The following is a 24,845-nucleotide window of genomic DNA, read 5'->3' on the forward strand; positions in this document are numbered from 1 at the left end:
GAGGATTCAAGGTGATACGCAGTGAGATGTTACACTGAATACTACTGAAGTACTTTGCATCCCATGAATGCAGTGAGCGGTCAGAAAGGGAAGAAATCATGTTTCCATTTGGCCTATGGAACCTGAAAATGATTCATAAACCAAACCTAGACTGTGGAGAAAAACTGCCAATTCTTCATGTTCTCCTTTTACCTGTGTTTCTGAAGTTCCTCCTTGGGCCCAGCAATTTCACTATTGTAGGAGAGCCAGAAATGACAAAACACAGTTCCTCTTCCCCTGGGGTGGGGGTGGGAGCAAAGGGAGAGTGTTACTGTTTATCACAGTCATCTATAGATTTTTTTTCTGTGTTTTCTGTTCTCTGGGTCTCCCTTTGGAAGAGAAAAATCTACATACAAGTTTGTGCTCTTATACTAAATACTAGCGAGGTCTTTTGCTTGTCAACGGTAATAAGATCTTCTCTGTGGAATTTATGACAGCACTTTAAAGAATTTTGAATAATGCATTGGATACAAGCAACAGGAAGAATGTTTCACTGAGGTTCACTTGGGCAGAATTAACAATAAGCTGTGTACAGTGTGTTGCCTATTCATCTTAAAAAATAATGTGCACTTCTTTTTTTGGTTATAGAGCTCTATCTGCTTTATTGTAGAATATTTGGTAAATCAAAAACATATATGAAGAAGAAAATGAAATCCACCCATGATTTCTTCAAGCTTACATGTTGTTGATATATCCTCCTGGCACGAACATGTGATTCATGTTGTGGTCATGTAATACATGCAGTTTGTACCATGTTTTTCATCTTTTTCCCATGTCATAAAATATTTTTACAACAATGTAATTGATAAAAGCTATATAACAAGAATCTCCCAACAATAATTCTTCTAGAAGACATTGGTGAATAAAATGGTTCAGGAGATACATGTGGACATTTTACATTTCCAATCACTTGAGTGTAGTAACTACTCATTCGGTTTTCCATCCTTACTACCTCTATGGCTTTCTCATAAATATGAGCCAGATTGGCTCCACTAGTAAGAGATAAGAGAAAGACTTTTCCCCCTTAAAACATCTGTTATAAACATACTGAAATTTTAATTTATGAATCTTTAAAAAAAATTTTTTTTTTTTTAGAGAGACAGAAGGAGAGAGAGCACGAGTAGGGGAGAGGGGCAGAGGGAGAGAGAATGAGAGGAAGAAAGAGAGAGAGAGAGGGAGAGAGAATCCCAAGCTGGCTCCATGCTCACTGCAGAGCCTGATGTGGGGCTCAGTCACATGGCCCTGGGATCATGACCTGAGCTGAAATCAAGAGTCAGACGCTCAACTGACTGAGCCACCCAGGCACCTCTATGAATCTTTTTTTTAAGATGTGAAGAATGTTTTTTTTTTCCCCTCTGAGATGTTATTTCTAGAAAAATTCATAATCAACCTTGAAGGATAAAGTTCTCTTTGCAAAATACAATTGATCCAGCTTCTTTTGCTTGGTCCACAATTCTGGGAGTCTACTTACTGGTCTATACAGGAGTGAAAGGTACAACAATTTACTTAGAATACCTTAAATGATGCAGATGGGAATCTTATAGGACTCTGGGAACAGCTGGGACCTCACAGATGTTGAACACAGGTGAGAATTGGTGTGATTCAGTGCAGCTGTAGGAATGGGTTATCTCATTTTTCCCTCGACAGCAGGATTTCATTGATCTCTATACAGTGACTCATTCTGCTCTGTCTCTACTTCTACGGTTCCTTTGTTACCAATTACTTCATTCTCTACTTTATATGTCTCTTCTCTGCCTAATGGCTTCAGTTTACTCATAACTTGCCCTTCTCAGGGCTTCTCGGGCTGTCTTTCCCAATACATGATTGATTTTGTCTTCACATTCCAGTTCAAATTCTTGAAAGAGAATGGGTGTAGTTAGTCATTGCCATCCTTGTTTGGCTAGAGTGTTCACATCAGGTCACATTTTAGGCCTGGCTGCCTCAGGTTATATGTTTCTATGAAGGGGGTTGTCTGATATAGATCATGCCTCAGCCTGCTGCCTCACCTGGGGACACTGGCTGGCTGGAGTAAAACTCTTAAAGGGTAATCTGAATCTGGCACAGCAGCACAGAATGACCTCTTAGGCCCATTCTTTTTGTTTTGGGTTTAAAGACAAAAATTTTAATATACCACTAAGGTAACATTTTTCATGCTTTTTTTTTTTTTTTTTTTTTTCCGAAGACAAAATTCTCCTAACTCTTTCATTTAATATAGTCATGTTAGGGGCACCTGGGTGGCTCAGTCGGTTGAGCGTCTGACTTCTGCTCAGGTCATGATCTCACAGTCTGTGGGTTCAAGCCCCGTGACTGGCTCTGTGCTGCCAGTTTGGAGTCTGGAGCCTGCTTCTGATTCTGCGTCTCTCTCTCTCTCTCTCTCTCTCTCTCTCTCTCTCTCACTGCCCCTCCCCCACTCATGCTCGGTCTCTCTCTCTCTCTCTCTCTCTCTCTGTCAAAAATAAACACTAAAAAAAAATTAAAAAAATAAAATAGTCATGTTACATAGAAACAATAAGTAGATTTGTGTGGTTGCCAAGGGCTAGAGGTTGGAGGGAAATGGGGAGATGTTGGTAAAAAGGTACAAATTCCCAGTTGTAAGATGAATAAGTTTTGGGGATATAATATACAGCATGGTGAGTACAGTTAACAATACTGAGCTATATTCTTGAAAGTTGCTGAGAGAATAGATTTCAGGTGTTTTCACCATAAGAAAAGAAAAAAAAAGGTAACCCTGTGAGGTGAAGGATGTGTTAACTAATCTTATTGTGGTAATCATTTCACAATATATATGTATATTAAATCATCATGTAGTACATCTTGAACATATACAATCTTATATGTCAATTATATATCAATAAAGCTGGAAAAAAATAGTCATGTTACCTCGCTATTTTTCAGCTGACTCTAATAGAAATATATTTGAGCTAAATATTTCTTAAAGTTCCTAAATTTTAATATTATGGAGAAAATGTTCATGCTCTATAATGTTCAACTGGCATTTTAATAAGCTTATTTGCTTATTAAAGAAAGTAAATGCATTTTAATAGTTAATATAGAATTGTGCCTACAGATATCAGAGAATAGCAAAGATGGGTAGGGAAGGTCTGGAATATGCTGACTTTCGTAAAGTAGGTTAACAACATTTCCCTTTTGAAACAGAATGTTCTCAGGCATTTTCCTGGCCCTTGGCTGCTAAAATATAAATGGTTATGTGTAATGGTTAACTGCAGACTGTTATTGTTGGAAATTATTTTTATATGCACAAATTATGATGGAGAGTGAATTGCAAACATAAATTGTTTTTGGTTTTATTCTGATTTAGAAGGATGACTTAAATTGCCTTCTATATCATCTTACCACTGTAAAACGGGAAGTGAAGTCAGGCAAAGAACTGCTTCCTGTCTTCTTGCAGAGAGGAAACAAATATATAAATATGCATAGGCAGCCTTCAGTCTTTCTCTCTACTCAGTCTATCCCATGCACAGTCTTGATTTAGCATTAGTAAAATATAATGTCGTTCCCCTATTCTCAACTCTGGCTGTATGTTAGAATCACTTGGAAAGTTTTTAAAAGAAAACCTATTTCTAGGCCCCACTCCCCAATTTTTTGATTTATTTGGTGTGGGTGCAGTTTGGGCATTGATGCTTTTGAGAGGCATCCTAAGTAATTCTAAGGAGCAGATAGGAAGCCACTAGGCAAAAAGACAGAGTGTGAACATTTACATTTGCCTTCAAGACAAATTTTCTATCCCCAGTTTAACTTATCAGGCAGTGGCCAGCTCAACTAGCCTCCCATACCCTCTGTACAGTGCTTGTGTTTCCCCCTCTTCTATTTCTTTTTCAGGGATTCCAAGAGTTTTCTTCTCACGCAGTTTTTTCTGATTCAAATTCCTGCCCATTTTTCAAGATGCTGGCTCAGTTTTTACCTCCTCCATGAAGCCTTCCCTGACTGCCCTTGTTTAAAGGGCTTGCTCCCTCTTCTGAACTCACACAGCAATTCTTGCTTAGAAAATCATCTAAACAGTGAAGCAGTCATGTACTGCTTTGTGTCATCTCTTCTATTGTGTTAAATACATTAATCTCACTTTTCACCTGTTATCCAACTACCTACACTGTAAGCGTCTAGCATTACTTTGTATCTTTGACAAGCTGAGTGCCTTGCACAGTGTAGGAAGTCAATAAATATTCTCCCCTCCCTTCCATCCTCACTTCCGCAGGTATTGTTCAGGTCTTCATTTCTCCTGGAGTTTTGCCCTGGTCCTACTGTGCCTTCCTGACGCCAGAGTCTTTGGCTTTTTTAAGTCAGGCCAATGCATCAGTGGATCACATGGCTAGTGTCCAGTAAGACTAATTGTATCTTGTACTCTGCTCATTCTTGCTTTCTTCCTATTTTATGAGCTAAGTGACCCTTTGGCTTTCTACACCCCGCCCCCCCCCCACCTTCTGTTCCCTCACTCTTTTACTCCCTATCCTGCCAGGATTTGATGACAAAATTCAATTTCTCAGGTTTTGACCTCTTGTGCTAAGATGTCAGAGTATAACATACTTTCTGGGGCTTCTTGTCCCTATTCCTTTGGGCAAACACTTCCCCTGCCAGGCTCTGGCCCAGCTGACCTAAATTATTTTGTCAGTACCCTTGTCTGATCTGTCAAGATTCCCCTCAAAGAGAACAAACACTCTCTATACTGTCTTTAGATTCTCATTCTTTAAAAGAAAACTGATTGTCTACATGATTAAAAACTTCTGTTGGTCCCTTATTGCCTGCAGAATAAAGTTTAAACCTGAGATGTCCAAGATGGGAGTAATTACGACTCAATAAAAAAGTGAGTTCCTGATGTGAGAACGACCTGGCTGTGGTATCTGTCACCCCATTGATTGCCAAGGTTGATTTGGCTGATCTGTCTGGCCAGGTGGGTATCCATTTTCTCCCTCACCATTCTACGTGTTCTCTCCTGAAGCTGAACATAGCTCCAAGAAGACAACTTGTCCTGATAGAGGACCATTCTTCAAGTAGCTGAGCTCCCCTGCTAGATCCTATAAACAAACTCTCCAGGTCCATTTGTAGGAGAAGGTAGACTAATAAAGCTTCCAAGACTCCAGACACATCCAAATGAGGTGCTGCAGGTGGCAGTCTGCCTTTATTAAAAAAAAAAAGAGAGTTCTTCAGCTATGCCATATAAGTCGCTAGTGGCTATTGCACTGGACAACAAAAATACAGAGCATTTCCATCATTGCAGAAAGCTCTGTTGAACAGTGCTCTTCTAAATACCTTAATGTAGCTCATGAGGCCGTTTATAATCTCATCTCAATCTTTTGCTCTAAATTTTTGGCGCTACTCACTTTCAGTCCCACCGACTTTCTCAGTGGGTGCCCTTTTACAACTCCATGCCTTTGACAATGCTGTTTCCCTTTTACTGAAATCCTCTTTGACTTTCTTCTCTGGCAAATTCCTATTTACCTTTTAAGATCCAGCGCAAACATTACCTTCCTTGTGAAGTTCCCTGACATTCCTAAACACGATGATTTCTTCCTCTGTTTCCCTTGCTCATTGAACCTAGCTCTATTGCCCTTATTACTGTATTTTGTTTTTTGCTTATAAAGTCAGCTATGTTCTTGGAAGGGGGATGCTGACTGTTCTAGAGATCTGCTCTAATGGTTATCTAAAATTGTTTGCTTGATGCCTGTTTGAAATCATGTATTTTCTTATTTATGTGCTTGGCATGTTTGAAAGGATCATTTAGTGCTTTAGAAGTCCTTCCCCTTTCTGGTGTAAACCTAGAATGACTTCTTGTCTTCCAGACTGAAGTCCATTTCTCTTCTAATTAGTTCTGACTGGACTTGAGAGGGATGTGATAGGAGGAATTGACAAAGTCCAAAACAGAGGGACTGTATGTAGGAGCTGGTTCAGATGTGCTCAGGTTCCAGTGGCCACACAAAATAGTATGTGTTTGGGAAAGAGTAGGGAGGGAATATGGAGAAAATAAAAACAGCCCATGGAAAGAAGTTGGGGATTTGTGTTTGACTTTTTCCAGGCCAAGGCCAAAAGCAATTAAGATGGGAAGAATTTTTATGACCATTTTGCAAAAACGTACATATTTTTCCCTCCTGGTATTTGATGAGATTTTAATAAATTCTTGTGACTCGAATTACTGGGAAGTAAATGCTCCTGACCAAGAAATTAAAGTATCAGTTAATTTATCTTCTGCGATCATGGTTAACATCACTCTGAAAGGCTTATTTTCTTCTGAGAGGGCTATAAATCCTATTGGCTCCGATCTGAGAGACCTTCGCGGATCACTGTAATCTAGCCGTGCCGCAAATCGTACAGTGAATCATCTTCCCCTTGGCGCCCCGATCACGCCCATTGATTAGACCACGCCTACCTAAAAGTCTCCCTCCCTCCCACCTTGTGGCTCCGCCCCAGGCCTAGCAGAGGAAGATTCTTATTGGTGAAGAAGTTGTCCTGGTTCCGCCCCAGGGCACGGCGATAGGCCGAGCCGGAGTGGGGCGGTGGTGGTTGGCTGCCTGGGGACGGGTCGGTAGCCGTGCCTGTCAGAGTGGCTGGCGGCAGTGGCGGCTCTCCGGGCTGGGTTGTCAGTCAGTGAGCAGAGGGGGAAGATGGCTCGCTGGGACCCGTTCTGTTAGGAAGAAGGGGGGGCAGGTGGTGCTTCTACTCCGGAGAAAGCAGAGCAGCCGCTGTCGCTGTCGCTGGGAGTCAAACAAGCCGAGGTTCTGGAGGTGGAGCTCGGGAAGCCGCTCTGGTGAGTACGACCCAGCGACCCACGCCGGGCCCCCAGAGCAGCCGGCGACCGATAACTTTTTTGTCAGGGAGGAGCCGGGGCGAGGCGGCGGCGGGGAGGGGACCGGGACTTTGTCCCCGGGGCGGCGCCTTCGTTGGGGGTAACGGCTCCCTCGCGAGGCGCCGCGGGTGGGCGCGAGAAGGCGCTGGACTCTAGGGGCTTCCGAGGGGCCGGAGCAGCGGGGTCGGGTGAGTGGGCTGCGGCCGGCGGCTGCTCGCCCCGAAGTTGGGCGCAGCCCGTGTGCTGCCTGGGCGGCGGCAGCTTTGTGCGCGTGGACTCGGGTCTTTCTCTTTCCCAGCAAGGAGCAGCCCAGACTCCGGGCGTGCCCAGGGGGCAGCAGCCTGGGCGGGACCCGCCGCCCCTCTGCGGGGAGCCCCCCCACCCCCACCCAGCCGCAGCTGATGCTCGGGCCTGGCCTCTCCCACTCCCGGGAGGCTACAGCTGTACGTCCAGTCTAGTGGCTAAAATGGTCACCGTCAACTCCCCCCCCCCCCCCATCTTTAAAAGCAGCGTTCGCCCTGGTCTTCGGTGTCCCCCGCAGGGCAGTGAGATTCAGAAAGCAGCCACGATTCCTTCCTTGATTATTACACTGGAGATCCCCTCTTCAGCACTTGCTCCGTTCTTTCTAGGAGTTATTCCGCTCCTGAGGCTGCTTTTAACGTGCTCGCGAATCGTCGGGGTTTTGTCTGAAAATGGTTGCATTGGAAGACCCCAAGTTTGCACGCTTCAGCAAAACTGCGTATCCGCCCTTGAGCGTGCACAGTTGTGCTCTTGTGCCCTCCAAGTTCAGGCATTCCTGAAAGATTTTAATTTTGCCCTAGTGGTTTCGTGCTGCACTGGATCGGGTCTCTGATAAATACGCTGTCACACACCCCGCAGCGGCTCCGCTCTTCAGGCAGGGGGAGTTTGTTCCACAGGCAGCTACTAATTTCAGAGACCACACGACAGGCAGTAGGACCAAGCTGTCCTTTTGCAAATTGTGTGTCCTTTGGGTCACACAGTAGTTTTTGGAGCCGATAGGCCACACCTTTGGTTCATGTAACACTTGACAGTTTGAAATTTTCGGCATTTAAAATCTTATCTGCATAAAGTCATGAGGATCGGTGTAACCTTGAGTCAATGTGATAGACCCGGGAGGGTTGTTTTCCATAAGTACATTTTCCTAAAATCCACAGACTACCCCTCCCCTCCAGTTTCTAAGCATCTTTTCTTTGGGTTAATACATTTTTAAGGTTTACGAAATGAATGTTGGTTCCAAACACCATTTTTTTGAAGTACAGGGAAAGGCAAGAAAGAAAAAAAAAAAAAAAAAGGATCTGCTGGGCCAATAGTAGCTTTAAAGTCAGTTATTCAAATAATCATTTAAATAAAGTGGCTCAGGGGAAAACCATCACATATTTAGATTAAAAATATTCTGGATTTGGCTTATTTTATCCATAGATAGTTATTACCATAGAGGGATTATAAAACCTTTTAGTTATCGACATTAACAGCACCTGGATATAGACACCCAGATAAGGTGTTGGTTGGGTCAGTATGTTATTCCTGCTATGCTTTCTTTCTTTGTTGTGTTTCTATTTTATGAAATCTGCTCTTGATTGCATTTCTCAGAGTGGTGTCGTTTTGACAGTCAGAGTTTAAACATGTCTTATAGTCAACTGTTTTATTCAGGATCCTGTGGCATGATATTTATTTTATAATGAAAATGTAAAAACTTTGAAAAATGTTAATATCAGTACCCTTTTGGGGATATCATATTTACATTTTGTAAATAACTGAAATTATGCCAAACATAAATTTATTTTGCACTGCCCCAGGCTGAATAGGTTCTATGGCAGAAATGAATGGCATTACTCTTGTCATCAAGGAAAATACTGTATGATGTACAAGACAGATAAGTAACAATTATAATACAATGTGATAAATGTGAATAGAGATATGCCTAGTGTAGGAACGTAGCAGAGTAGGAGATGGCTAACTCAGCTTGGATGTAGGTAGAATCAGGAGCACACAGTACAGTTTGGAGATCTGCTATGATTTAGCCAAGTGCAGGAGGTCACTAACTTTCCAAGAGAAGAATATGATAAGTGAGAAGGCAAGGAGGCATGAGAAACTATGGCAATTTAGAGAAGTCATTGTCAATGACAAGTCCGAAGTCAATAACATTGACATTAACATGACTTGAATGCTGGGGTTAGATAAGGAAATGGTAGAAGATGAAAATAGTGAGGGTGGTAGAACTCCAGATCAGGGCATTGTATCCTTGGCTATGGGGATTGGATTGGCGGTGATAAGTAGGAAGCCATTTAATGAATTTCTGTTTTAGATCCTCACTCTAGTAGAGTGTAGTAGCATCTGACAGGTACTGTTACCTTTGGGAAGAAAGAAGGAAGAATCAGGACCCTGAAGATTTGACTTGGTTCTAGTGATTGGAAGTGAGGGAAGATGGAGGGAAGATGATAATTTCTATTTTGGGTTTTCTGAATCTGAGGAAGCTGTGGAGCATTCGGGTGAAGATGTCATTAGATGTTTGGATCCATGGATGTGGAACTTATAAAAGAAATCAGGATTGCAGGGCAGATCGGCGGTTGAATTGAAGCCGTATTGATTTGGTGATATTGAAATGACTCAGGGAAAGGTTTTAGTGTTGTAAAAGCAGCGGCTAGAGAACAGTCTGTTAAAAAGCAGAAATGGGTAGAAGAATAGTGTGAAAGAGATAGAAGAGTGCTAGTTAGAAAGGTAGGAGGAACATCAGGAGAGATGCTAAGGATAGAGAGAATTTCAAATAGAGGGGAATGGGTCAACAAGTTTGAATGTTGTAAAGAGGTGTCAAGGAAGGAGAGGATTCCAGGGACCTAAGGATCAGGATTCCATAGGTGGCTTGAACAGGTACAGTTTTAACTGAGTAGGGTTCAGAAACCAGTCTTTGGAAGATTGAGAAAGAATGGGTGATGATAAAGTAGACATGCTTGAGTGAGGCATTTCAAGAAAACTGAAGAAGGGAGAGGATGATAGCTAAAGAGCAGTGGTTCCCATCCTTAGCTGCACATTTCCAACCATCTGGGGAGCTTTTAAGAATCTTGGTTTCCAGGGGAAAGTCCATACCAATTTGAGGTTGAGGTAGTACCCCAGGCATTAGTATTTATTTCAGCAGCTTTGTTGAAATTAATTGGCATTTAATAAACCACACATATTTAAAGTGTGCAATTTAATGTTTGCCATAGATTTGCACCTGTAAAATCATCACTGCAGTCCGAATAATGAACATATCCATCACCTACAAAAGTTTTCTTGTGTCCCTTTGTAATTTCTCCCTCTCATCCTCAGGAAACCACTGATCTACTTTCTGTTACTATAGATTAGTTGGACAGGTATTTTAAAGTTCCCTGGGTAATTCCAATGTTCAGGCAAGGTTGAAAACCACTGAAGAGGGATATAGGTTGAAGAAATGTTATGTTTGTTTCTTTACATGCATAAATAAGGTGAGAAGTAAGAAGTAGGAAAGATGAGATATTTACTGGAATTGAGTCCCCAAGAAGATGGAAGTGGGTGAAATTCAGAGCTTTGACAAATAAGAAAGGAAGACAATTTGGAAGCAACAAAGAATCTGATGTTAAAGACAGCACATTTCTTTGTTATCAGCATCCAAGTTGTCATCGTGTAGTATCAAGACTGATTTTCTAAAGTATTCAAACAAAGTTAGCATATTAATATTGCGAAAATGGATGCCGCTCAGGAAATCTCCCTAAATGGAGCCTGGGACCCCTGGCACCACCATGTAATGCTTTGTCATTTTTTGGAGGGGAGCAGATGGAACTAACAGTTTGACTACTGCTTGTTACTGAGAGCCAAGTACTGCCAGAGTCTTTTTGGCCCTGTTGGAGTTAGGCTGCATATCTGCACTGAGGAAAGAGAATATTTAACATTTGAAAATCTTCTGTTTAAAACATCTTTTTGCTCAGAAGAAATTCTGTTTGCTTGCCCTTTGGATATATGCCTTTTAAATGCTTTGGAGGATGAAATCATTTCTGTGTCTCCCAAATGAGACCAGGAAGAGTTGTGATTAGGGAGTTGTCAAAGGCCCATACTTCCTATCCTGAGAAAGGTAATATTTATATCCCCACCCCCTCCTCTTTTTTTCTTTTCTTTTTCCTTTCTTTTATTTTCTTCTTTCTTTCTTTCTTTCTTTCTTTCTTTCTTTCTTTCTTTCTTTCTTTCTAAACCTTCTAAATCTTTTCAGATTACCTTAAAAAATTTTTTTAAGGTTTTATTAATTTTTGAGATAGAGACAGAGCATGACTGAGGGAGGGGCAGTGAGAGAGGGAGACACAGAATCTGAAGCAGGCTCCAGGCTCTGAGCTGTCAGCACAGATCCCGACGTGGGGCTTGAACTCACAGACTGTGAGATCATGACCTGAGCCCAAGTCAGATGCTTAACCAACTGAGCCACCCAGGCACCCCTTCAGATTACCTTTAATTCAATTTATTAAGATCTCAAAAGAGCCCCAATGGAATTTCAAATTAATTTTTTTTGAGATAGTTGTGATACCTTTACAATATTTTCATCATTTCTTAAAGTCATTTAAAAAAATTAGTGTTATTTTTATTAGTAAACTGTACCCCAACGAAAGGCTTGAACTCGTGACTCCAAGACCAAGAGTCATATGTTCTACTAACTGAACCAGCCAGGTGCCCCCAAGTCATTTTTTAATGACTCAGTGTTTTATAGTTTTCCTGATGTGGTTCTGCCTATTTTTAAAGTAAATTTTTGGTATTTTAAAACATGTTGCTATTGCGAATGGAATTTTTTTTCATTGTATTTTTTTTTTAACATTTGTTTATTTTTGAGACAGAGAGAGAGAGAGCATGAACAGGGGAGGGTGAGAGAAAGAGGGTGACTCAGAATTTGAAGCAGGCTCCAGGCTCTGAGCTGTCAGCACAGAGCCCGACGTGAGGCTTGAACTCACAGACTGCGAGATCATGACTTGAGCTGAAGTTGGACGCTTAACCGACTGAGCCACCCAGGTGCCCCTCGTTGTATTTTAATGAGGATTGCATATTCTCAGTGGAATATAGAAAAGTTGGTAATTTAGGTATACTGTTTTCTAACTGGTCATTTTATGAAATTCTTTTTTTTTTTAAACCCCCAAATAGGGCTTGAACTCATGACCCTGAGAGCAAGACCTGAGCTGAGATCAAGAGTCAGATGCTGAACCAACTGACCCACCCAGGCACCCCCATTTATAAAATTCTTAATTTCATTTTTTTAAGTTTATTTATTTTGAGAAAAAGAGAAAGCGGGTGTGCTTGTGCATGTAAACAGGAGAGGGGCAGAGAGAGAGAGAGAGAGAGAGAGAGAGAGAGAGAGAGAGAGAGAATCCCAAGCAGGCTCTGTGTTGTCAGTGAGAGAGGTAGAGAGAGAATCACAAGTAGGCTCCATGCTGTCAGTGTGGCGCCCAATGCAGGTCTTGATCTCATGACCTTGATATCATGACCTGAGCAGAAATCAAGAGTGGATGCTTAACCAACTGAATGAACACCCAGGTGCCCCTAAAATTCTTAATTTCTTATAGTTTTTATTGGATTTTGTGATACAGCAGTTATAGCATTTGTAAATGATGGTAAATTTGCCTTCTTGCCAACATCTAATCCTTATTTTATTTTTGACATTAAATGTCTGGAGTGATGTTAAATTATATTAGTGAATAGTGAGCATCTTTGGCTCACTTCTCATTTGAGTGAGAAGCCTTTAGGGTTTCACAGTTGTGTATTCTTTCTGGCAACTTTTGTTTTTAGCATGTTAAGGAAATAATCTTCCTTAATTCCTTTTTGGAATTGAGATTTAATTGGAAAAGATATTAAATTTGATCGCATACCCTTGTAATGTACACTGAGATGATCATATAATTTTTCTTCTTTTACCTACTGGCTGATGAATTATATTAGAGGACTTCCTAGTAGATTTCACCAAACAATTGCTGGTAAAGGCAACTTGGTAATAGCATACCTCTTTAAAGTAGTGCTATGATTGCTATGTAAGATTGATCTTTAGTATTCTTCTTATATTACCTTATATATTACTAGCTTCGCAAAATAAAAAAAGAAAGAGAAACCTTCCATTTTTCTTTTATATCCTCTGGCAATTCATCTCTTCCTTAAGGTCAGAAATAGTTTAGCTATAAAAATGTCTAGGCCTTTTGGATTAAGTACAGTTTATGTACATGCACAATTTTGAGACATAAGTAGCATTGTCCTTACTCTACAGATTAACTGAGACTCAACGAGGTTTAAAATACTTGTTCAAGATCAACAACTAATTAGTGGTAGAGAGTTTAAGTTGGATTCCTATCTGATGCCATAGATCATGTGTTTTAATCAGTACCCTAATTTTTTCTTAATCAGACTCTTCCCTTATTCTCTATTATTGAGAAGTTAATTTAATCACTTTATTTGAGTGTCTTATTGTTTTCCTTTCTGCCCAATTAGTCTCAGTTTTTGGTAACCCTATCATAATTATTACTAGTCACTCCATGTAATATCATATCTCCTGCTATTTTAATAAATACATCCAAGTGTGGTTATGATAGAAGATCCCAGAATTGAAATACATAAATGTATAATGTACTTTATATAATATACATTTTAATTTAATGCAGTTTCAAGATCAATTTGCATTCCTGAATCCTGTTTGTACCTTGTAAAGAATGTTAAGTGCAACACAGATAAAAGATCAAGGAGTTTTGGAAAATAGTACTTTTCCACTGTAGTTTAAACATTTGTCATTGTTGAGGCTTGCATCAGAGTAGCCTTTTAGTAGTAAATGTTAAGTGATATTTGTTTGGTGTGTGTTTTCCTGAACAAAGAGTCTTTGATTAGCTGATGAACATTAGTTGCTTTCTCATGTAAATGCTTAAGGATTCATTCAGTTATTTGTACTTGACTTAATGAAAACATTGTATATGAGTTCTTAAACTGTACTATGAAAGTTATTTGAGGCATCAGCTTTTGGAAGATTTGCATTTATTCTTTCATAGAATGATGTTTAGGTTTGGAAATTTAGAAGAATAATGTAAGCCTTAAAACTGCCTAAATTGGGCAAGCAATTATGAACTCTATTTTAATCTTTTGGAGCTTGCCTGGTTTTATTTGTTTGCTTTTTCCCTTTTGAATGTAAAAAGCATTTAACTAATTTAATTAGGGTATTAGTTCTAAGCAACATACACATACTGTACTCCCCTGCTTCTGCCAATGGGGGCATAGAAAGTTGCCAGTCTGACCTCTTTATACTTGCCAGGTATATACATTCCCTTTTCAACTTAAAGTTCAAGGTTCCTGCTGACTTGTTAATCCATAGATATTACTGTGGTGGATGGAGTGGCAACATAGCCCCCCAGGCAGTGCGCACTTTTGTAGTGGAAAAGCAGGGGAGACTATTTTGGGAAATTATGAACCTTCAAGTGGGTCCTGATAAGGGAATAGAGAGGAAGGTGGAAGTGTTTTAGGAATCAGGAGGGGAGGGGAGAAGTGTCAAACTAAGAAAGGAAGTAGAAATGTGCATATGGAATGGACTATTCAAGAAGTACAGAAAATCAGAATGGTTATATGGGTGATAGAACCAGAATATTGAGGTCAGTGAAGTCTTAGAGTTTCAGAAAGGAATATGCGTGTGGCAAGGTTAAAGGGAAAGAATATTGAGAAAAAAATCAGTAGATTGTCATTTCTAAGGTGATGGAAAGTATACGATGAGAACCAAATACATACTGTAAAGGGGGTTAAGGAATAAATTGGTGGTGAAATAATTGGAGGCAGTAGCAGTAGATGAGGCTACTAAATCAGAAAGTTAATCGGTGAAGAATAAGTAAGTATGGAAGTAGCTAGAGAGCATAAGAATCTAATGAAGCCTCCCTTCCATCACCCCTCTCCCCCCTTTTCAGAAACTGTAAGCTTCTGAGATGCATTCTCAATTGTCCAATTGATAAATATTTTGTTAGTGACAATTAGAGCTATTGTTATTGAACATCTATGGTGTGCTAGTGTATTATTTTTAATCCCTAAAACATTCCTGTGATATAGATGTCATCACTACTTTTCACGTTGGAGGAAATTGAGACTTAGAGAGTTTAAGTAATTTGCTGGAAATTGGGCATGAGTTTTTGGACTCTTTTTATTGTGCCATGTTGCTTTTTCTATTTGTTGAGCTGTGTCAAAACACTAGAGGGGAAGGGTGTAAAAGGACTATAAGGTATGATAGTCTCCTAATAGAAAGGAGTGGAAGAGAGATTTTAGCTATGTTTGCTATAATTTGTATTAGCTATATTTTGTATTTAAAATATTAAACAAAATTTTTTAATGTTTTTATTTATTTTTGAGACAGAGAGAGACAGAGCATGAGCAGGGGAGGGGCAGAGAGAGGGGGAGACACAGAATCTGAAGCAGGCTCCAGGCTCTGAGCTGTCAGCACAGAGCCCGACTCGGGGCTCGAACTCACGGAGAGTGAGATCATGACCTGAGCTGAAGTTGGACGCTCAACCGACTGAGCCACTCAGGCGCCCCTTAAAATATTTTATAAAAGGATTCCTTTCAACACGCTTCTCTACCATACATATATATAACATTTAATTAAAAAATTTTTTTAGGGTTTATTTTTGAGAGAGAGAGAGAGAGAGAGAGAGAGAGAGAGAGAGAGAGAGACAGAGTGTGAGCAGGGGAGGGGCGGAGAGAGAGAGGGAACCACAGAATTCGAAGCAGGCTCCAGGCTCTGAGCTGTCAGCACAGAGCCCAACGTAGGGCTCGAACTCACAAACCACAAGATCATGACCTGAGCTGAAGTCAGACGCTTAATCGACTGAGCCACCCAGGCGATCCAGCATTTAATTTTTAACAAGCCCTTTTCTGGGGGAACTGATTTTCTTTTTTTTTTTTTTTTTTTTTTAATCCATGATAATGATAGGTTGAGGGGAAAGGAAAGACAGGCTAAGAAAGGTGATGTCAAGAAAAGTAAGAGTAAAACTTAATTCTTTTCACTATGAGAACTTCAAATATGTTATACATGTGTATGTTATACTCAGGAAGGCCAGCCTCTTGGTGGAAATGGTGTTGAGCTTGTTGCTGATGTAGTCAGGGCAGATACTTTTCATGTCAACAGATTATAAAGCTCCAGAGTTTACAGTAATATTATGTGATTTATGGCACTCGAATTCCATCAGTCAGGAATTGGTTATTGGCAAAAGGGTCCAAACAGATGTGTTCTGTTTTCTGTTGTAAACCCTTTTTTCAGAAACAATGCATAATTGAAAAAGAAATGCTTAAACTACTTTAGGGATTTTAAACATTCTTACAGGACTTTGAAGTACTTGAGGAGGAATCAAGATAGAAATTTTTGTTGTACCACTTTTAGTTTCATATTCAGCTGCAAAGCAACATCTAAGTTATATTTTGTTATACTCATATAAAAGTTAATATTATTGAAAACTTTATTTAAAGAAAAAATGTAATGTTTATTTTTGAGAGAGAGTGAGAGACAGAGAGAGAGAGAGCATGCACACAAGCAGGGGAGGGTCAGAGAGAGAGGGGCACAAGAGGATCCATAGTGGGCTCTGTGCTGAAAGCAGGGAACCCAATGTGGAGCTTGAATTTGCAAACTGCAAGATCATGTCCTGAGCCAAAGTCTGAAGCTTAACCAACAGAGCCACCCAGGTGCCCCTTGAAAACTTTATTTAAAAAAATTTTTAATTCAGTCTCTGCTAAAACAAATTGACTCTTACCCCAGTTAATATGCATCAGCATGATCATACTGAACCATTTATTGCTGCTTTGCTTTCTATAAGTTTTAAACCAAGATAAACAACTATTTTAATAAGATCCACCAAGTTTCTGATTGAGAAGAACCGAGTAGAATTTTCTAGTAAGTCAAGATCTGTTGCTTTTGTTATTATGGCTCTGCTAGCACACATTGCCATCATTGACTATGTTTACTTGCATTTTCTCATTGCACCTTCCCTTTGCCCCCATCACTTTTTAATTGAACATTGGAGCCTCTATTGGTGGACTTTATTTATTTTAAATGATTATTTATTTATTTTGAGAGAGAGAGAGCATAGAGGGGCATAGAGAGAAGGAGAGAGAGAATCCCAAGCAGGCTCCATACTGTCAGCTCAGAGCCCCAGGTGGGTCTCGAACTCCTGAACTGTGAGATCATGACCTAAGCTGAAATCCACAGTGGGATGCTTAACTGACTGAGCCACCCAGGCCCCCCTCAGACTTTATTAACGGTTGAGAGTTTCATTCCAATATACGAAAGGGCAGTGACTCACTCTAAAACATCAACCCAACCCACAAGTCAACTGGAATTTGGCTCCCTTAACATTTCTCTCTTCCTTTGTCCTCAACACTAGAGCAGATAAAACTGCCACTTAGAATGCAAAAAGCTTTAAAGAAATTAAAGTAGAGCTGTGCCTCGGAAAGTGTATTTCTGTACGCTGTAATTTTGGGGAAAGAGAGAGGAAAAAGGACCAAATGGTAACAAAATGATTCCAAGACAATATTTACATTGGGCTTTCTTTTATATTCCTCCCCATTTTCCTCATTAGCATTGTTATTATTTTATTTTATTTGCCTATACCCTGATTTGCCTTGCTTTGTTTCAAAAGGGATTAAAGGACACTCGCTTCCACGTTTACTTGTCTCCTACAGTGGACTGAGAATCCCTCAGGTCAGGGACTATGTCATATTCCGCTTTGTAAACTTAGCATCTAGGACATATAGACATTCAATAGTTTATTAATAAATGGGTGATACTTAAAAACCTCTAGTACAAGAAAAGAGAGATTACTTTCTACAACCCTACTTTATTGCAGCTTTGAAAGTGTTAATGGGCTGAATCGTGTCTTCTGTCCCCCTTTTTATATGTTGAAATCCTAATACTCAGGACCTCAGAATATAACCATAATTTGAGATAGGGTCTTTGCAGAGTTAATTAAGTTAAAATGAGATAATTAAGGTGGGCCCTAATCCAATATGACTGATGTCCTTATAAGAGGAAGTTGGGACATGACTTCTGCTGACAGAAGATGATATGAAGACATAGGGAGAAGATACAAGCCAAGAAGAAAGGCCTGGAACAGATCCTTTCCACTCAGTAGAAGCCAACCCTGCTGACTCCTTGATTTTTGGGCTTTTAGTCTCCAGAAATGTGAGAAAATAGATTTCTGTTGTTTAGGCCACAGTCTACGGTACTTTGTTACAGCAACCCTAACAAACTAATATTGGTGACTTGTCTGCTTGGATTTAGTGAAATCCCAAATACCCCTAATTTGCCTATCCCCAAGGATCAATTTGCAGTGCTGAATGCCAGAACCTTAAAACTTTGACTCTTCCCTCAGGCAAGACAAACAAGGTAGAGAGAAATTTGGATGGCTCAATGTAGAAAGTAATAACTATTTGTCTATTTTCACCTCCCCCCACAGTACAGTCAATGGCAAGCAGCTGGCTGATTCTTTAGTTCAATTGGATTTATTTGGTTTGGCAAGGAAAAAGTGTTTATGGGTATTTTGTGTTCTTAAGTGTTCAAGAGCCTCTGCCAATAGACCTGGTTGCTTTTTCAGAGTAGAAACTGCAAGAGGAAGACTGAATAAAATACTTTTTAATTTAATATTAATTTGAACTAATTGCTTGTACATAATCTTAGCAACATTACTTTGCTTGTGTTATGATCAATAGGAGCAGAGTAATGTATCTTTTGGCTCATGCCTATTGCTTTGATAGTTGTCATAACCCCTGATCATCAACCAGTCATACTGAGTTGTCTCAGTTATTGTCAGCACTTTGTCATCACACGCTTTAGCCATAAGCTAAATATATATGCATTTTTTGCCACTTATTTCTTGTTTTTTAATTGGACTATATATTAAATCGTGATGTGTTAGTCAACTCTTACAGTGTTTTGAGATACTTTGCTGAAAGGGAAAAATTTGAACATATACAAAAGTAGAACACTTGCCCTTTCATCATTTGGAAGCAGATATCAGAGTTCTGAGAATAGGGTAAACTAAATTAACTAGTGAACTCTGTGTCACCCTGCTAAAGATGATCTTGCTTAGTATCCCATAATGCTGTGTGTCCATCAATCCTAAATTCTGGCCAGTGAGCTATACGTGTAAGTTAAAAGGGGAGCAGGGAAGGAAGTCTCCCTTAAAAGAAAGGAGGACGTTCTTTTGCCTGCTTAACTTCTTTCCTGGAATGTGGGCAGGATGGCTATGGTAGCCATCTTGGAATGTGAAGTAGCCTTGAGGATAGCAATTTTGCTAGGATAGTAGAGCAAAACAGGCAGCTGCCACCATACTAGCCCTGGACTGCCACCCTCTTCCCATTCATTTTTGATAAGACGGAAATAAACTTTATCTTGTTTAAGTCATTGTTACTTTGGATTTTACTATAATATACACTTAATTAAATTTCTAAAAAAAAGTCATTTAATTTATAGTAATTAAAATAGTGTAGTACAGATGCAGGAATAATCAAAAAGATCATTGAAATAGAGTCCAGGAACAGACCCAAGTATATGATAATTTAATATATATTAAATGTGTCAATTCTTACCTCTGGGAAATGGTTCAATAAATGGTGCTGGTATAACTGGTTATTCATTTGGGGAGAATAAGTTACATTCACACTGTGTGTATGTATTTAAAAAAATCCAGAAATATTAATGATTTATCACATAGAAAATAAAACTCTGGTTACTCTAGAGGAAAACTCTGGAGAAAAATTTTATGAAGCAAAATTCAGTATTAATAAAAGAAATGATTATCGGACTTGAGTACATAAAAATGTAAAACTTTCTATACAATGAAAATACCAAAAACAAAGCTAAAAAGCAAATGACAAAACTGGGGAAATATTTGCAACATTTAGAAAGAATAGTCTGTGATAAGCTCTACAAAATTTGAAGGAAAAAAATAGGCAGAGTATATAAGTAGACAATTCACAGAAGAAGAAATAATAAACATTTGAAAAGATTTTAACAGAAATGCAAATAGATGTTTGCAATGTGGCTTTTTTGGCCCATAAAAATGGCAATAATTAAGAAGATTAATAATGTCTATAATTGGTTAGGGTATAGGGAAATGACACGTCCATCTATTCTTAATGGAAGTATAGCATGATATAATCTTTTTGGAAGGCAATTTTAACCACAAGTAACCTTTGATCCAGCATCCTGAGTCTATCCTGTAGAAATACTTGGAGAGATTCAGGAAAGTTTATCATAGCATTGTTCAGTTAGTGAAAACTGGAAACTGCCATTTTAAAGGGCTGGAAAAAAATTTCAAAAATGGGAAATATCCCTAACTTAATAGATTTAGTTAAAATTGTAATATTCAGAAGGTTTTTTTTCTCCAAAAGACCGATTTCTCTATATGTGTTTTGAGGTATATTAGTTATCTGTTGCTGTGTGACAAATTACCCTAAAACTTAGTAGCTTAAAAATAACAAAGATTTATTATTCTCATGATTTTATGGGCAGTTCTGCCTTTGTGTAGCTAAAATCAATCTAGTTGAAATCACTTGTGCAGCTGCATTCTTCTGGGGGCTTACATGAGGCTGAAATCCCCAGGATGGTCTCTCATCTTCCAAGATCTTTCTCCATGTGGCTTCTCATCCACATGCCTATCCCTCAGATTTTATAGCATGGTGGCTGCTTTCTGCTGGCATCATGCTTCCTAAAGTCCATTCACCAAAACAGGTCACATTGCCAAGCCCAGTACCAGTGTGGGAGAGGACTGCACAAAAGTATACAGACTGTTGAAGGCCATAAATATAATGGTAATAGTCTACCACACATGGATTAAAACACCACCACCACCACCAACAACAACAAAAACAACGAAGTCCAGGTCCAGAATATATTAGGTAAAAAAAAAAATCAAGTCGTGGAGAGAGTGATTCTATTTTTTTTTTCTTTTTGTGAAAAAATCAAAACACAATTTGACTATCATATCATATCAGTTTGAATGCAGGTGCAGTTTGAAGATTCAGCTGTGTCCTATTAAGCCAAGACATTAAAGAAATTTATGAAAATATGAAGCAAAGCCATTCTTCTCAGTAACTTTTTTGTTTGTGGGAAAATTGTTACATTTATTTATTTATGATTATTTTTTATTTGAGTATAGCTGACACATAATGTAACATTAGTTTCAGGTGTGTAACTTAGTGATTTGACAAGTTTATACACTATGCTGTGTTCACTGCAACTGTAGCTACCATCTGTCCCTTACATTGCTATTACAGTGTCATTGACTATATTCCTTATGCCCTGGTTTTTATTCCTGTGACTTATTCATGGAGTATTGTTATTTTAAATAAAAACGTGTGGGGCACCTGGGTGGCTCAGTCAGTTGAGTGTCCAATTTTGGCTCAGGTCATGATCTTGCAGTTTGTGAGTTCGAGCCCAGCATTGGGCTCTGTGCTGACAGCTCAGAAACTGGAGCCCGCTTTGGATTCTGTGTTTCCCTCTCTCTGCCCCTTCCCTGCTCATGCTGTATCTCTCTCTGTCTCTCAAAGATGAATAAATGCTAAAAAAAAAAAATAAAAAAAAATGTGTTATGTTGACATGTACTGGATTTATTGTAACAAATGTTTAAAGTTTTGTCATAAAAATTTCAAACATGATAACCATCAGTAAATATAACTACCACCATAACAAAAGCTATTTGGGATTCTCAATAATTTTTAAGAGTAAAGAATTTTCAGAATTGCTGATTATATAGTATATGTATGGAAAAGAGTTTGAAATAATACACAATGGTAAAACAGTGCTTTCTAATGAAGAGTGGGATAGCAACAGTGATAAGGATGAACATTTCTTTTAATTATGTGGGAAAGATCTAAGAATAGCAATTTAAAAAATCTCTAATATAGAAAAATATTGATGAAGGTGGGAGATCAATGTTTTACCAAAGTGTTTATATTTTTTTGTTTTCTTTTTTACTGGAAAATTTGTAATTTGTTGTAGTTGCATAATAAACAGAACCCTTCTTTTAAATTCTACATTGCTGATTTTGTGTAATTCTGATGATCTTATGATGATTCTAGCACTTGCAATTATTCCTTTGGAAAATAAAGGTGCTACCTTGTTTCAATTTTTCCCTCACTTATTTTCCTCACTTCCTTTGCCATCTGGATTATAGGCTCCCATAGACACAGAGCATATCTTACTGTTCTTTTGCTATTAGTACAAAGTAATAGGCATAGTTTGCATTATACTCAGTAGGCACTCAAGGGCTTGTTGAATTATTAATGTTGCCATTTGAATGCATAGTAATGTTTACTTTTTGTATAAGTAAAAACATTGTGTGAGTTATCCACATAACTTCCCATCCTATGTCTGTTTTTGCCTGGTCTTGTTCTCTTTCTTTGTTCCCACTCTGTCCCTGCCTGGCCTATAGTCTGGATAAATTGTATGAGCTAGACAGGGGATGAATAAAAATTTGCCATCTTGAGGTTCTGGTTTACTGAATCCGTAAAAGCATTACTAAGCACCATACTACTTACTACTTATGCAATATCTTGAATATTGTTATTGAATGCTCAGTGAATGGTATTGAGGTAATTTTTATCTTTTGAAATTTTTATACTTATCTCTTAAAATCTTTAAGTTCAAGGTTGTTTTCTCTAGTAAAGCCAATGACATGAAGTATGTATGCATCCACTCCCAAGAGCCACATTAATTATTCCTATAAGATAAAAGAACATTTTCTTTAAGTAGTGTAGATAACACATAATAGTTTGCATGTTGGAATATGAACATAAGGGCAAAGTGAGACAATGGAGGTAAATCATTGTGTTATAAATAATTTACCTCTACTTTGCTGATGGGGAAGTCAGACTTGAAAATTTCAACTTAATGGTAGTGTCTTCATTTACAACATGCAAATACTTTTGTCTTGTTACCTTCATAACTTTAAATTACACTGCCTACACCACTGCTTTTATTTTTCTCTCCATTGGATCCCAATGAAAGCCCTGGTGTTCAATGATTTCATTCCATTGGAATTATTTCCGGTTTTGTTTTCCTGAACATTCATCAGATTCTTTGTTGTAATTCTTGTATACTTTTATTGCTTTCCTCTTCGATATCTCTCCTGTTTCTTGTTTCATTGAGTTCTATTTCATTGGCCCTTTTGGAACCTTTCTCAGCCTAGACCTGTATTCCTTCTCTATACTAAACATTAAAAATGACTTTTCACTGTGAATATTTACTTAGTTTGGGGCCTCCTATACTTAGTGTATGTCCACTTTGGGAAAAGTCATTTATTGTTATTGCACTCAAAATTAATACGTGGGTAGCTTTTCAAGAGATCTCTAGCTCCGATTCCTTACTTTTTTTGTAGTATAAAATTCCTTGCATTCAGGGTGACTTACTGCATACCATGATGTCAACTACCATGGAGGGCTAATAATAAGGTAAATATTACATTAAAAATTCTGAGTAGAATTCAGGGCCCAAACTATGAAGATTCAAAGATTTATTCTTATTTATTCAATGGCTCATGAACCTGTTATGTGTGAGCCAATTTAAAAAGGCCAATTATAACTTAGATTTTTTTTTTCTTTCCAAGATTTTATGTTCATTCAAGTTGGCTAACATATAGTGTAGTATTGGTTTCAGGAGTAGAATTTAGTGATTCATCACTTACATTATAACACCCAGTGCCTGTCACAACAAGTGCCCTCTTTAATGCCCATCACTCATTTAGCCCATCCCCCCACTTCCCTTCCCCTCCAGCAACCTTAGATTAAAAAAAACAATTTTTTTTTAACATTTATTCATTTTTGAGAGACAGAGCAGGAGCAGGGGAGAGGCAGAGAGAGAGAGGGAGATGCAGAATCTGAAGCAGGCTCCAGGCTCTTAGCTGTCAGCACATAGCCTGACATGGGGCTTGAACTCAGGAACTGTGAGATCATGACCTGAGCTGAAGTCAGACGCTTAACTGACTGAATCACCCAGGTGCCCTGACCCTAACTTAGATTTTTACGAATTGATTGGGTCAGAATGAAAAAGGTGTTGGGATTTAGCTGAGTTTAAGCATAAAATGAGCTATTTCTGTGAGGCTTGATTGTTAAGGAAAGTTAAAAATTTTTAGGTTTCCCAGATTAAAATGTGCCTCATAATCAGTTTGTTAGATTTCTTCTGGGGTGTTATATTTATAGTAGATACTAGATATGTTTACCATTCTACCCATGCACAGCCCCTTCTAAAAAACCAGTCTCTACATGAGTCTGTATCAGTGATCTTAACTGTTGGACCCAGGGGAGATATCTTCCCATGCATGGCCAATCTCCAGCCTGGCTAGTAAGTTGTAGTCAGAATCAAAGTAAGGATCTGTCACAGTCAGATTTATTTACAGAATTTAGATTGTGGAAATTAAGAAATATAGATTTGGTGTAGAGGAGAGTGTGTGCCTAGAGCAAAAAGACCATGATAGTTAGGACTAGAATAACCATAATGGGCCATAGGTAGGATGAGTAAGTTAGGAAGCCATTCAGCAAATAAAGAATGGCACTGAGAGAATCAGAGGAATTAAAATAGACTGCCTTTAGAAGATAAGGATTTAAGTTCTAGTTTCTGGTTTTTTAGGTTCAATTTCTTTAAGCCCCTTTTGTGCTACAGTTCTCGCCTTGGATTTCTGCAAGATTCTTTGCAAATATTATTTAAAAAAATTTATTTATTTATTTATTTATTTAAAAAAAAATTTTTTTTTCAACGTTTTATTTATTTTTGGGACAGAGAGAGACAGAGCATGAACGGGGGAGGGGCAAGAGAGAGAGGGAGACACAGAATCGGAAGCAGGCTCCAGGCTCTGAGCCATCAGCCCAGAGCCTGACGCGGGGCTCGAACTCACGGACCGCGAGATCGTGACCTGGCTGAAGTCGGACGCTTAACCGACTGCGCCACCCAGGCGCCCCAAAAAAATTTTTTTTTAACGTTTATTTATTTTTGAGACAGAGAGAG

At 38.9% G+C, this 24,845-nt stretch overlaps 1 protein-coding gene across 2 annotated transcripts in view; it reads left to right on the forward strand.

Moving 5' to 3' along the window:
- The first annotated feature begins 6,549 nt into the window (after positions 1 to 6,549).
- The window catches only part of HYCC1 (hyccin PI4KA lipid kinase complex subunit 1), a 101,959-nt gene continuing 83,663 nt past the window's right edge, over positions 6,550 to 24,845 (forward strand). The window contains exon 1 of one of the 2 annotated variants that reach the window (XM_040472452.1): positions 6,550 to 6,796. The gene's annotated coding sequence lies outside the window, so the exon portion shown is untranslated. The remainder of the gene's footprint in view (positions 6,797 to 24,845) is intronic. The other variant, XM_040472451.1, reaches the window with a different exon arrangement.

The sequence above is a fragment of the Herpailurus yagouaroundi genome, unplaced genomic scaffold (assembly GCF_014898765.1).
Source record: "Herpailurus yagouaroundi ecotype Mexico unplaced genomic scaffold, PumYag 100, whole genome shotgun sequence".
Taxonomy (NCBI): Eukaryota; Metazoa; Chordata; class Mammalia; order Carnivora; family Felidae; genus Herpailurus; species Herpailurus yagouaroundi.